The 13,835-nt window shown below is 50.9% G+C and overlaps 1 long non-coding RNA gene across 1 annotated transcript; it reads left to right on the plus strand.

Moving 5' to 3' along the window:
- The first annotated feature begins 1,612 nt into the window (after positions 1-1,612).
- Positions 1,613-4,885, plus strand: LOC142462962 (uncharacterized). Its single transcript, XR_012787305.1, has 2 exons — positions 1,613-1,711; positions 2,933-4,885. It is a non-coding gene; the product is annotated as an uncharacterized LOC142462962 (long non-coding RNA).
- Positions 4,886-13,835: the final 8,950 nt, after the last annotated feature.

Below are 13,835 nucleotides of genomic sequence, written 5' to 3' on the forward strand. Positions count from 1 at the left end.
CGGTCAACAGGGGGAAAGATTCAGAAAAGTATGTATTCGCGCCGCTACTGCCGCTGTAGTGTATGTACGTGTGTATGTGTGTATATATATTTATCAACGTTGCACAATAAAAATAATTTTTATTCATACTGTACAAAGTCTTTTTTATTTTAAAAATATTATTTAATAAATTATTAACTCACACAATCTATACACAAACATATACACACACACACACACACACATATATATATATATATATATATATATATATATATATATATATATATATATACACAGGCATACCCCGCATTAACGTACGCAATGGGACCGGAGCATGTATGTAAAGTGAAAATGTACTTAAAGTGAAGCACTACCTTTTCCCCACTTATCGATGCATGTCCTGTACTGCAATCCTCATATACGCGCATAACTGATGTAAATAACGCATTTGTAACAGGCTCTATAGTCTCCCCGCTTGCGCACAGCTTCGGTACAGGTAGGGAGCCAGTATTGCTGTTCAGGACGTGCTGACAGGCGCATGCGTAAGCTGCTGTTTTCCTATTGAGCGATATGTACTTACTCGCGAGTGTACTTAAAGTGAGTGTCCTTAAACCGGGGTATGCCTGTATACATACAAAGAAAAAGGAGATAACCTCGCATCCACTCCAACACAATAATGGTCACCACAGACCAGTATATAATTGAAAAGTTTCCATAACAGGCAGGCGATGCTCACGGGTCAATAGTAATTATGTAACAAGAAAAAAGAAACCCGCCTTGGAGCACTCAGGTATACCATATAGAAAATAACAATTTATTAATTGACACAAAGAGAAGTAGATAACAGTACAAAATGTTAAAAATTAGGCTAGGACCCCTGACACGAATACTACCCGAAAGAAACACTGTTGCATGATATAGGGATAAACTATCAGTGTAAACCCTAATGCCTAGTGTAGGCAAACATGTAAGAATCACTTAGATATGCAAAAACTCTTACAGGCTATTTCCAATTCCAAGTAAATGAGACATGCATCAGGTTGAATAAGTCCCCAAGGACATGGAGTGATTAGCCAGTATCTTCTTTTTTATACTATATTAGTGAAAGCACTGTATGCCTGTCTGGATGTCCGGTGTCCCTAGGGGAAATCTCATTGGTCCCTTGGGCCGCCCGCCCCCGCACACCTCTCATTGGCCTGAGGCGTAGTGACGGGCCAAACACACACACACACACACGGTAGGGGGGGCGCACGATTATGTAGGGGGGGCGCGAGCAGCTTGCAGGGAAACCTGGGGGCGGCCAGAGCTGTGCACGGGCGCTCCATGCTGCTACTTCTATTTCTGTGTCTTGCAGAGGGGGCGGGGCCAGAAGCTCCGTGCTGCTGCTTCTATGTCTGTGTCTTGCAGAGGGGGCGGGGCCAGAAGATCCGTGCTGCTGCTTCTATGTCTGTGTCTTGCAGAGGGGGCGGGGCCAGAAGATCCGTGCTGCTGCTTCTATGTCTGTGTCTTGCAGAGGGGGCGGGGCCAGAAGATCCGTGCTGCTGCTTCTATGTCTGTGTCTTGCAGAGGGGGCGGGGCCAGAAGATCCGTGCTGCTGCTTCTATGTCTGTGTCTTGCAGAGGGGGCGGGGCTTCTCTCTGCACACAGACAGCCTCTCCTTCTCTTCCTGTCTGCTTCCCGTTTTCAGCAGCATGGGGGGTTGGGGGATCGGAGCATGTCGCCCCCCCAGGTGAAATTGTGGACTGATTAAGTGTGTGTGTGTGTGTGTGTGTTTGTGGTGGTGGTGGGGGGGGGGGGGGAGTGATTGAGTGTGTGTGTGTGGGGGGTGGGGGGGATTGAGTGTGTGTGTGTGGGGGGTGGGGGGGATTGAGTGTGTGTGTGGGGGGGATTGTGTGTGTGTGGGGGGGGATTGAGTGTGGGGATTGTGTGATTGTGTGTGGGGGGGATTGTGTGTGTGTGTGTGGGGGGGGGGATTGTGTGTGTGTGTGGGGGGATTGAGTTCCCCCCCTCCCTGCCCTTTGCCCCCCCCCTCCCTGCCCTTTGCCCCCCCCTGCCCTTTGCCCCCCCCCCTTCCACTCCATGCCCCCTGCCCTTCCACGCCCGGGCAACGCCGGGTATATCAGCTAGTATACAATACTTCCTCATCACAAGCATAAATTCCGCCTCTAAAAAGCAGATGTATAATCCAAACCCACAGCAATTAGAGTCTCTGTGGGAAATTGGTAGCTGTGCTCTGAGGGTCACTATACAAAGAATATAATAACACGCATGTAACATGAAAAAATCTGTGCTCTCAAAAGAGTGTAAAGTGAATAGCCTGTGTATTGCACACATGAGTATCAAAAGCGTTCAATGTCCAGAAAGATAATCACAGCAATGTTAGGTAGCATAGTTACGTGAGTATAGCACGTAATAGCACGAAGACCCATGATTACAATATTAAGAACACACTCAATTGTAAATATAAAGGGGTTATTTACTGCATGTTATGCCCCTGTGATCTACCCTATGTTGGAATGACCACAAGGGAGGTCCGGTCCCGGATTTTGGAACATGTTAGAAATGTCAAAAACGCACAAAGAGATCTTGATAATTTTAAGAAAATCACAACCATTGCTAGACATTTTCTAATTAAGCACAATGCGGACAGTACACGCCTGAGGGCCTTCGCAATTGAAAAGGTCACGCTGGGCATACGAGGTGGAGACCCTGAGAGGGCCCTTCTACGTAGGGAGACTAGATGGATTACGCAAATAGATTCTATGATCCCGAAAGGCTTGAACGATTACACAGGCTTTGCCATGTTTTTATGGAACTTCTCTCGTCACTATTCTTAGGCAATGTTCTTTGGACTTTATTACCAGAATTGATGCACTGTATTTTTATGTATAAATGACTTTATTGCTTTGATAAGAATATTTATTGCATACTTTTATTGTGTTTTCAATAGTTCGAGTATATCACTTGTATGGCAGAGTGGCGGGGACACAGAGTCGATTCTTGGATGCTCGGCTCTTGGCCAGGTTGGCACGACTGTGAAGTTGTCCGCGCCTTCTTCAAACCATCAACTTGAGATCTATGGGTTAAAGATCAACATCATGACCAGAGTCCTCTTTAAAGATCAAGACACGATATGATATACTATAACGGACTTAAAGTAACTATTACGCTCGTGGACATTCATTCGGACTAAGTTCATTGTTATACATCATTTACCCTCCCTTCACACTTAGGCCTCGGCCATGGTTTTTGCTGGCGGGCGGAGGCGCGCTGAGGCTGAGGGAAAGCGGGTGCTTTCCCTGGCCTTAGACAGCGCACCGTCCGTGGGCGAGTCGGCGGGCGGGCCAGTGACGTCACGGAGCTGGTTCGCCCTCATTGGGCGAACCGCTCACGTGACCGGCCCTGCGCTCCGGCAAGTGGGAAAATTTTACATTTTCCTAAGACCTACGCTTCCGCGCGCTTGCGGAAGCGTAGGCGAGCCCCTACTAAAGCCGCTCTCATTGTGGCTGTAGGGGCTCAGTGCCGAGCGGAAGCGCGCCTCCGCCCGCAAACACTATCCATGGACGCGGCCTAAGTCTTATTCATTTGTCTGAGCAAGTCTCTCTAAATGAGATGATTTGGGGCTCGGCCATTCCCTTCTGATAACACATTTTCTGTGGTCAATATGGTTGATAGAAGTGGGGCTTTGTACACCTTTTGCGTCAGCACCAATTTGCCAGTATGCGATTACTGAGTCCCTCTTGCGCATGCGCGAGTCTAATGTATGATGTTTAATGCAGATATGAAAATCTACACTATATATACATTGTAGGATTACCCTATAACTATCTCCAATTATGCGCAAGAATGCCTTTTAATGGATTCTGGCTAATTAGTATAGTGGATCAGTAATTTTCGCATCGCGCTGCTTTGCGCATGCGCACTATGTGATATGGCGTTATGCAGGCTGTCATGGTATTCACTGATACTCCTCATTTATTTCGGCTGCTCTGCGCATGTCCTTTATGCTAACGTTGCGCATACGCAACACGTGTTAAGCCTGCACATAGGGAGTATGCGCTACCACTCTGTGCCGCACTAATTCTTGTGTTGCGGTTATAATGCGCATACGCATCACGCATGGTGACGCCATACAGGATTTGGGTGTAGACACCATGCGTCTCACCTTGACACGCGGAAGTACGGACTATTACTCATAGTAAAGATTATACACAGCTGCTTATCTCCTCATTTGGCGCGAAAATCAACATTTTTAAACAGTGTTCTGTCCTAGCTTCCTCACCACTCCAAGTTTAAGTCCTCTTACGAAACGCGTAGGAGTGGGGGTGCTAGGCAGGACCCCTGGATTATACAGTCACGTAACTATGCTACCTAACATTGCTGTGATTATCTTTCTGGACATTGAACGCTTTTGATACTCATGTGTGCAATACACTTTACACTCTTTTGAGAGCACGGATTTCTTCATGTTACATGCGTGTTATTATATTCTTTGTATAGAGTGACCCTCAGAGCACAGCTACCAATTTCCCACAGAGACTCTAATTGCTGTGGGTTTGGATTATACTTCTGCTTTTTAGAGGCGGAATTTATGCTTGATGAGGAAGTATTGTATATACTGGCTAATCACTCCATGTCCTTGGGGACTTATTCAACCTGATGCATGTCTCATTTACTTGGAATTTGAAATAGCCTGTAAGAGTTTTTGCATATCTAAGTGATTCTTACATGTTTGCCTACACTAGGCATTAGGGTTTACACCGATAGTTTATCCCTATATCATGCAACAGTGTTTCTTTTGGGTAGTATTCGTGTCAGGGGTCCTAGCCTAATTTTTAACATTGTTGTACTGTTATCTACTTCTCTTTGTGTCAATTAATAAATTGTTATTTTCTATACGGTATACCTGAGTGCTCCAAGGCGGGTTTCTTTTTTCTTGTTACATAATATATATATATATATATATATATATATATACACACACATATATATATACACACACACACACACACAGTTACCCAGACACACACACACACACACACGCACACACGCACACACGCACACACGCACACACGCACACACGCACACACGCACACACGCACATCACTATACATACACACACACACACACACACACACACACACACACACACACACACACACACACACACACACATATATCACTATACATACATACACACACACACACATATATATATACACACACAGACACACAGTTACCCAGTCACACACACACACACACACACAGTACCTTCCAAGACTGTCGCTCACAGTAGCACGGACCCGTACAAACAAAAAGTGTGCGGCACGTGCGCGTGCGTTCGCACCGGCGCGCACCCACTATATTACGTGCCTTAGACAGGTCTGCAACCCCGCCTTTCACTATTATCACCTCGCATACAGTGCTCCCACTGCAGCAAGGGATTCTGGGAAATGACATGCAAATGGGCGCACAATGTGTCACCTTTTGAAAAGCAGAGTTGCAGACCTGTCTAAGACATGTGAATGTGCTCACAAGTGATTTTCTTTATTGGCTATAGGTGGAGGATTTTGTCGCCTTTTTCACCCACCATAACTTAAAATGTGTATGGTAAACCTACCCAGTCTAGAAATATTGCAAAGCAAGTATAAACCAACCTCACACTGATGATACCCATTAAGGTTGAAACATGTCTGTGAGTGGTTTGACTGGCTTTGCATTTAATCCCATGCTATGCTTAAAAGCTGTGTGAACAGCATTGCATTTGCTTATATGGGTTCCACGTGAATGGATATTCCAGGCAAAAGGTGACACATTGTGTGCTCATTTGCATGTCATTTCCCAGAATCCCTTGCTGCAGTGGGAGCACTGTATGCTAGGTGATAATGGTAAAAGGCAGGGTTGCAGACCTGTGAATGTGCTCACAAGTGATATTCTGTATTGGCTATATGCTAATGGTGGAGGTTTTCTGTTGCCTTTTTCAACCACCATAACTTAAAATGTGTGTGTTCACAAATACATCCATGCATTTGTTGTTTGCAGACGCACTTACCAGAACACCCTCCTGCTGTAAGTTCTCCCTACTTACCCCTTACATTGTAATCTCTTCGGGGCAGGGACTTTCTTACTGTGCGCTTATTCCCACTATATTTTATATTACGTCACAGCTGTGAAGCGCTTTGTACCTGGATGGCGCTATATAAATAAAGATATACATGCACATATTTTATTGATAATGTGATCTTTGCATATGTATGTATAACTTTGGCTGATTGCATGCCTCTATCTACAACCTTCATCTACCTCTGTCCATTTTTATTAGACTTATGGTTCTCAGAGTTAATTATTGATTTTATTTTTTTTGTACTTGGAGGCGTTAGCTATATTTATCCAGACTCAGGGGGTACTGAAGATTGTTTTAACATATGTGTTTTTGTGATGTTATAATAATACATTTATATACCTGAGTGCTTTTGGTGGGATACTTTTTTCTCTTTGGTACTCATTCATGCATTATCCCCAGCACCGTCAGCAGCTGGTCTCTTTGCAGCTTATTTTGTCTGATTTAGGTACTACAATATATATTTATAGAGGTCTGTTGCAGGCATCGCTTCGTTTTCTGTATGTATATCTTTATATAGTGCCGCCTGTGTACATAGCGTGTCACAGCTGTAATACACGTGAAATAATAATATAACAAATAATGGGAAGAAGTGCTTTAAGACGAGGCATACATAGTACATTGTACTTTTATTGTGCATCCTTCGGTATGGGTCATTTGCTTAGAAGCTGATCCCACATTGAGATACTGTAGCAAATAAAATGTACCTATTTTTATGTGCTGAGGCGTGGGGGAGGGTGTGATTCTCTCAGTGAGTGGTTGGGGGAGGGTGTGATGGTGAGTGGCTGGCGGAGGGTGTGATTGTCTCAGTGAGGGGCTGCGTGGTGGTGTTATGGTATGGATGAGGTTGGGGGAGGGTGTGATTGTCTCAGTGAGGGGCTGCGTGGTGGTGTTATGGTATGGATGAGGGGCTGGGGGAGGGTGTGATTGTCTCAGTGAGGGGCTGCGTGGCGGTGTTATGGTATGGATGAGGTTGGGGGAGGGTGTGATTGTCTCAGTGAGGAGCTGCGTGGTGGTGTTATGGTATGGATGAGGTTGGGGGAGGGTGTGATTGTCTCAGTGAGGGGCTGCGTGGTGGTGTTATGGTATGGATGAGGGGCTGGGGGAGGGTGTGATTGTCTCAGTGAGGGGCTGCGTGGTGGTGTTATGGTATGGATGAGGTTGGGGGAGGGTGTGATTATCTCAGTGAGGGGCTGCGTGGTGGTGTTATGGTATGGATGAGGTTGGGGGAGGGTGTGATTGTCTCAGTGAGGGGCTGTGTGGTGGTGTTATGGTATGGATGAGGTTGGGGGAGGGTGTGATTGTCTCAGTGAGGGGCTGCATGGTGGTGTTATGGTATGGATGAGGCTGGGGGAGGGTGTGATTGTCTCAGTGAGGGGCTGCGTGGTGGTGTGATGGTATGGATGAGGCTGGGGGAGGGTGTGATTATCTCAGTGAGGGGCTAAGTGGTGGTGTTATGGTATGGATGAGGGGCTGGGGGAGGGTGTGATTATCTCAGTGAGGGGCTGCGTGGTGGTGTTATGGTATGGATGAGGGGCTGGGGGAGGGTGTGATTGTCTCAGTGAGGGGCTGCGTGGTGGTGTTATGGTATGGATGAGGTTGGGGGAGGGTGTGATTGTCTCAGTGAGGGGCTGCGTGGTGGTGTTATGGTATGGATGAGGTTGGGGGAGGGTGTGATTGTCTCAGTGAGGGGCAGTGTGGTGGTGTTATGGTATGGATGAGGGGCTGGGGGAGGGTGTGATTGTCTCAGTGAGGGGCTGCGTGGTGGTGTTATGGTATGGATGAGGTTGGGGGAGGGTGTGATTGTCTCAGTGAGGGGCTGCGTGGTGGTGTTATGGTATGGATGAGGTTGGGGGAGGGTGTGATTGTCTCAGTGAGGGGCAGCGTGGTGGTGTTATGGTATGGATGAGGTTGGGGGAGGGTGTGATTGTCTCAGTGAGGAGCTGCGTGGTGGTGTTATGGTATGGATGAGGTTGGGGGAGGGTGTGATTGTCTCAGTGAGGGGCTGCGTGGTGGTGTTATGGTATGGATGAGGTTGGGGGAGGGTGTGATTGTCTCAGTGAGGGGCTGCGTGGTGGTGTTATGGTATGGATGAGGTTGGGGGAGGGTGTGATTGTCTCAGTGAGGGGCAGCGTGGTGGTGTTATGGTATGGATGAGGTTGGGGGAGGGTGTGATTGTCTCAGTGAGGAGCTGCGTGGTGGTGTTATGGTATGGATGAGGTTGGCGGAGGGTGTGATTGTCTCAGTGAGGGGCTGCGTGATGGTGTTATGGTATGGATGAGGGGCTGGGGGAGGGTTTTATTGTCTCAGTGAGGGGCTGCGTGGTGGTGTTATGGTATGGATGAGGGGCTGGGGGAGGGTGTGATTGTCTCAGTGAGGGGCTGCGTGGTGGTGTTATGGTATGGATGAGGTTGGGGGAGGGTGTGATTGTCTCAGTGAGGGGCTGCGTGGTGGTGTTATGGTATGGATGAGGGGCTGGGGGAGGGTGTGATTGTCTCAGTGAGGGGCTGCGTTGTGGTGTTATGGTATGGATGAGGGGCTGGAGGAGGGTGTGATTGTCTCAGTGAGGGGCTGCATGGTGGTGTTATAGTATGGAGGAGGTTGGGGGAGGGTGTGATTGTCTCAGTGAGGGGCTGCATGGTGGTGTTATGGTATGGATGAGGGGCTGGAGGAGGGTGTGATTGTCTCAGTGAGGGGCTGCGTGGTGGTGTTATGGTATGGATGAGGGGCTGGGGGAGGGTGTGATTGTCTCAGGGAGGGGCTGCGTGGTGGTGTTATGGTATGGATGAGGGGCTGGGGGAGGGTGTGATTGTCTCAGTGAGGGGCTGCGTGGTGGTGTTATGGTATGGATGAGGTTGGGGGAGGGTGTGATTGTCTCAGTGAGGGGCTGCGTGGTGGTGTTATGGTATGGATAAGGGGCTGGAGGAGGGTGTGATTGTCTCAGTGAGGGGCTGCGTGGCGGTGTTATGGTATGGATAAGGGGCTGGAGGAGGGTGTGATTGTCTCAGTGAGGGGCTGCGTGGCGGTGTTATGGTATGGATGAGGTTGGGGGAGGGTGTGATTGTCTCAGTGAGGGGCTGCGTGGCGGTGTTATGGTATGGATGAGGTTGGGGGAGGGTGTGATTATCTCAGTGAGGGGCTGCGTGGCGGTGTTATGGTATGGATAAGGGGCTGGAGGAGGGTGTGATTGTCTCAGTGAGGGGCTGCGTGGCGGTGTTATGGTATGGATAAGGGGCTGGAGGAGGGTGTGATTGTCTCAGTGAGGGCCTGCGTGGTGGTGTTATGGTATGGATGAGGTTGGGGGAGGGTGTGATTGTCTCAGTGAGGGGCTGCGTGGCGGTGTTAAGGTATGGACAAGGGGCTGGGGAGGGTGTGATTGTCTCAGTGAGGGGCTGCATGGTGGTGTTATGGTATGGGTGAGGGGCTGGGGGAGGGTGTGATTGTCTCAGTGAGGGGCTGCGTGGCGGTGTTATGGTATGGATAAGGGGCTGGAGGAGGGTGTGATTGTCTCAGTGAGGGGCTGCGTGGTGGTGTTATAGTATGGAGGATGTTGGGGGAGGGTGTGATTGTCTCAGTGAGGGGCTGCATGGTGGTGTTATGGTATGGATGAGGTTGGGGGAGGGTGTGATTGTCTCAGTGAGGGGCTGCGTGGCGGTGTTATGGTATGGAGGAGGTTGGTGGAGGGTGTGATTGTCTCAGTGAGGGGCTGCATGGTGGTGTTATGGTATGCATGAGGTTGGGGGAGGGTGTGATTGTCTCAGTGAGGGGCTGCGTGGCGGTGTTATGGTATGGATGAGGTTGGGGGAGGGTGTGATTGTCTCAGTGAGGGGCTGCGTGGTGGTGTTATAGTATGGAGGAGGTTGGGGGAGGGTGTGATTGTCTCAGTGAGGGGCTGCATGGTGGTGTTATGGTATGGATGAGGTTGGGGGAGGGTGTGATTGTCTCAGTGAGGGGCTGCGTGGCAGTGTTATGGTATGGATGAGGGGCTGGGGGAGGGTGTGATTGTCTCAGTGAGGGGCTGCGTGGTGGTGTTATGGTATGGATGAGGCTGGGGGAGGGTGTGATTGTCTCAGTGAGGGGCTGCGTGGTGGTGTTATGGTATGGATGAGGTTGGGGGAGGGTGTGATTGTCTCAGTGAGGGGCTGCGTGGCGGTGTTATGGTATGGATAAGGGGCTGGAGGAGGGTGTGATTGTCTCAGTGAGGGGCTGCGTGGCGGTGTTATGGTATGGATGAGGGGCTGGAGGAGGGTGTGATTGTCTCAGTGAGGGGCTGCGTGGCGGTGTTATGGTATGGATGAGGGGCTTGGGGAGGGTGTGATTGTCTCAGTGAGGGGCTGTGTGGTGGTGTTATGGTATGGATGAGGCTGGGGGAGGGTGTGATTGTCTCAGTGAGGGGCTGCGTGGTGGTGTTATGGTATGGATGAGGCTGGGGGAGGGTGTGATTGTCTCAGTGAGGGGCTGCGTGGTGGTGTTATGGTATGGATGAGGTTGGGGGAGGGTGTGATTGTCTCAGTGAGGGGCAGGTGGTGGTGTGATGGTATGGATGAGGCTGGGGGAGGGTGTGATTGTCTCAGTGAGGGGCTGCGTGGTGGTGTTATGGTATGGATGAGGTTGGGGGAGGGTGTGATTGTCTCAGTGAGGGGCTGCATGGTGGTGTTATGGTATGGATGAGGGGCTGGAGGAGGGTGTGATTGTCTAAGTGAGGGGCTGCGTGGTGGTGTTATGGTATGGATAAGGGGCTGGAGGAGGGTGTGATTGTCTCAGTGAGGGGCTGCATGGTGGTGTTATGGTACGGATGAGGTTGGGGGAGGGTGTGATTGTCTCAGTGAGTGGCTGCGTGGTGTTATGGTATGGATGAGGGGCTGGGGGAGGGTGTGATTGTCTCAGGGAGGGTCTGCGTGGCGGTGTTATGGTATGGATGAGGGGCTGGAGGAGGATGTGATTGTCTCAGTGAGGGGCTGCGTGGTGGTGTTATGGTACGGATGAGGGGCTGGGGGAGGGTGTGATTGTCTCAGTGAGGGGCTGCGTGGTGGTGTTATGGTACGGATGAGGGGCTGGAGGAGGGTGTGATTGTCTCAGTGAGGGGCTGCGTGGTGGTGTTATGGTATGGATGAGGTTGGGGGAGGGTGTGATTGTATCAGTGAGGGGCTGCGTGGTGGTGTTATGGTATGGATGAGGTTGGGGAAGGGTGTGATTATCTCAGTGAGGGGCTGCGTGGTGGTGTTATGGTACGGATGAGGGGCTGGAGGAGGGTGTGATTGTCTCAGTGAGGAGCTGCGTGGTGGTGTTATGGTATGGATGAGGGGCTGGGGGAGGGTGTGATTGTCTCAGTGAGGGGCTGCGTGGTGGTGTTAAGGTATGGATGAGGTTGGGGGAGGGTGTGATTATCTCAGTGAGGGGCTGCGTGGCGGTGTTATGGTATGGATAAGGGGCTGGAGGAGGGTGTGATTGTCTCAGTGAGGGGCTGCGTGGTGGTGTTATGGTATGGATGAGGTTGGGGGAGGGTGTGATTGTCTCAGTGAGGAGCTGCGTGGTGGTGTTATGGTATGGATGAGGTTGGCGGAGGGTGTGATTGTCTCAGTGAGGGGCTGCGTGATGGTGTTATGGTATGGATGAGGGGCTGGGGGAGGGTTTTATTGTCTCAGTGAGGGGCTGCGTGGTGGTGTTATGGTATGGATGAGGGGCTGGGGGAGGGTGTGATTGTCTCAGTGAGGGGCTGCGTGGTGGTGTTATGGTATGGATGAGGTTGGGGGAGGGTGTGATTGTCTCAGTGAGGGGCTGCGTGGTGGTGTTATGGTATGGATGAGGGGCTGGGGGAGGGTGTGATTGTCTCAGTGAGGGGCTGCGTTGTGGTGTTATGGTATGGATGAGGGGCTGGAGGAGGGTGTGATTGTCTCAGTGAGGGGCTGCATGGTGGTGTTATAGTATGGAGGAGGTTGGGGGAGGGTGTGATTGTCTCAGTGAGGGGCTGCATGGTGGTGTTATGGTATGGATGAGGGGCTGGAGGAGGGTGTGATTGTCTCAGTGAGGGGCTGCGTGGTGGTGTTATGGTATGGATGAGGGGCTGGGGGAGGGTGTGATTGTCTCAGGGAGGGGCTGCGTGGTGGTGTTATGGTATGGATGAGGGGCTGGGGGAGGGTGTGATTGTCTCAGTGAGGGGCTGCGTGGTGGTGTTATGGTATGGATGAGGCTGGGGGAGGGTGTGATTGTCTCAGTGAGGGGCTGCGTGGTGGTGTTATGGTATGGATGAGGTTGGGGGAGGGTGTGATTGTCTCAGTGAGGGGCAGGTGGTGGTGTGATGGTATGGATGAGGCTGGGGGAGGGTGTGATTGTCTCAGTGAGGGGCTGCGTGGTGGTGTTATGGTATGGATGAGGTTGGGGGAGGGTGTGATTGTCTCAGTGAGGGGCTGCATGGTGGTGTTATGGTATGGATGAGGGGCTGGAGGAGGGTGTGATTGTCTAAGTGAGGGGCTGCGTGGTGGTGTTATGGTATGGATAAGGGGCTGGAGGAGGGTGTGATTGTCTCAGTGAGGGGCTGCATGGTGGTGTTATGGTACGGATGAGGTTGGGGGAGGGTGTGATTGTCTCAGTGAGTGGCTGCGTGGTGTTATGGTATGGATGAGGGGCTGGGGGAGGGTGTGATTGTCTCAGGGAGGGTCTGCGTGGCGGTGTTATGGTATGGATGAGGGGCTGGAGGAGGATGTGATTGTCTCAGTGAGGGGCTGCGTGGTGGTGTTATGGTACGGATGAGGGGCTGGGGGAGGGTGTGATTGTCTCAGTGAGGGGCTGCGTGGTGGTGTTATGGTACGGATGAGGGGCTGGAGGAGGGTGTGATTGTCTCAGTGAGGGGCTGCGTGGTGGTGTTATGGTATGGATGAGGTTGGGGGAGGGTGTGATTGTATCAGTGAGGGGCTGCGTGGTGGTGTTATGGTATGGATGAGGTTGGGGAAGGGTGTGATTATCTCAGTGAGGGGCTGCGTGGTGGTGTTATGGTACGGATGAGGGGCTGGAGGAGGGTGTGATTGTCTCAGTGAGGAGCTGCGTGGTGGTGTTATGGTATGGATGAGGGGCTGGGGGAGGGTGTGATTGTCTCAGTGAGGGGCTGCGTGGTGGTGTTAAGGTATGGATGAGGTTGGGGGAGGGTGTGATTATCTCAGTGAGGGGCTGCGTGGCGGTGTTATGGTATGGATAAGGGGCTGGAGGAGGGTGTGATTGTCTCAGTGAGGGGCTGCGTGGTGGTGTTATGGTATGGATGAGGTTGGGGGAGGGTGTGATTGTCTCAGTGAGGAGCTGCGTGGTGGTGTTATGGTATGGATGAGGTTGGCGGAGGGTGTGATTGTCTCAGTGAGGGGCTGCGTGATGGTGTTATGGTATGGATGAGGGGCTGGGGGAGGGTTTTATTGTCTCAGTGAGGGGCTGCGTGGTGGTGTTATGGTATGGATGAGGGGCTGGGGGAGGGTGTGATTGTCTCAGTGAGGGGCTGCGTGGTGGTGTTATGGTATGGATGAGGTTGGGGGAGGGTGTGATTGTCTCAGTGAGGGGCTGCGTGGTGGTGTTATGGTATGGATGAGGGGCTGGGGGAGGGTGTGATTGTCTCAGTGAGGGGCTGCGTTGTGGTGTTATGGTATGGATGAGGGGCTGGAGGAGGGTGTGATTGTCTCAGTGAGGGGCTGCATGGTGGTGTTATAGTATGGAGGAGGTTGGGGGAGGGTGTGATTGTCTCAGTGAGGGG

Source organism: Ascaphus truei, chromosome 11, assembly GCF_040206685.1.
Source record: "Ascaphus truei isolate aAscTru1 chromosome 11, aAscTru1.hap1, whole genome shotgun sequence".
Lineage (NCBI taxonomy): Eukaryota > Metazoa > Chordata > Amphibia > Anura > Ascaphidae > Ascaphus > Ascaphus truei.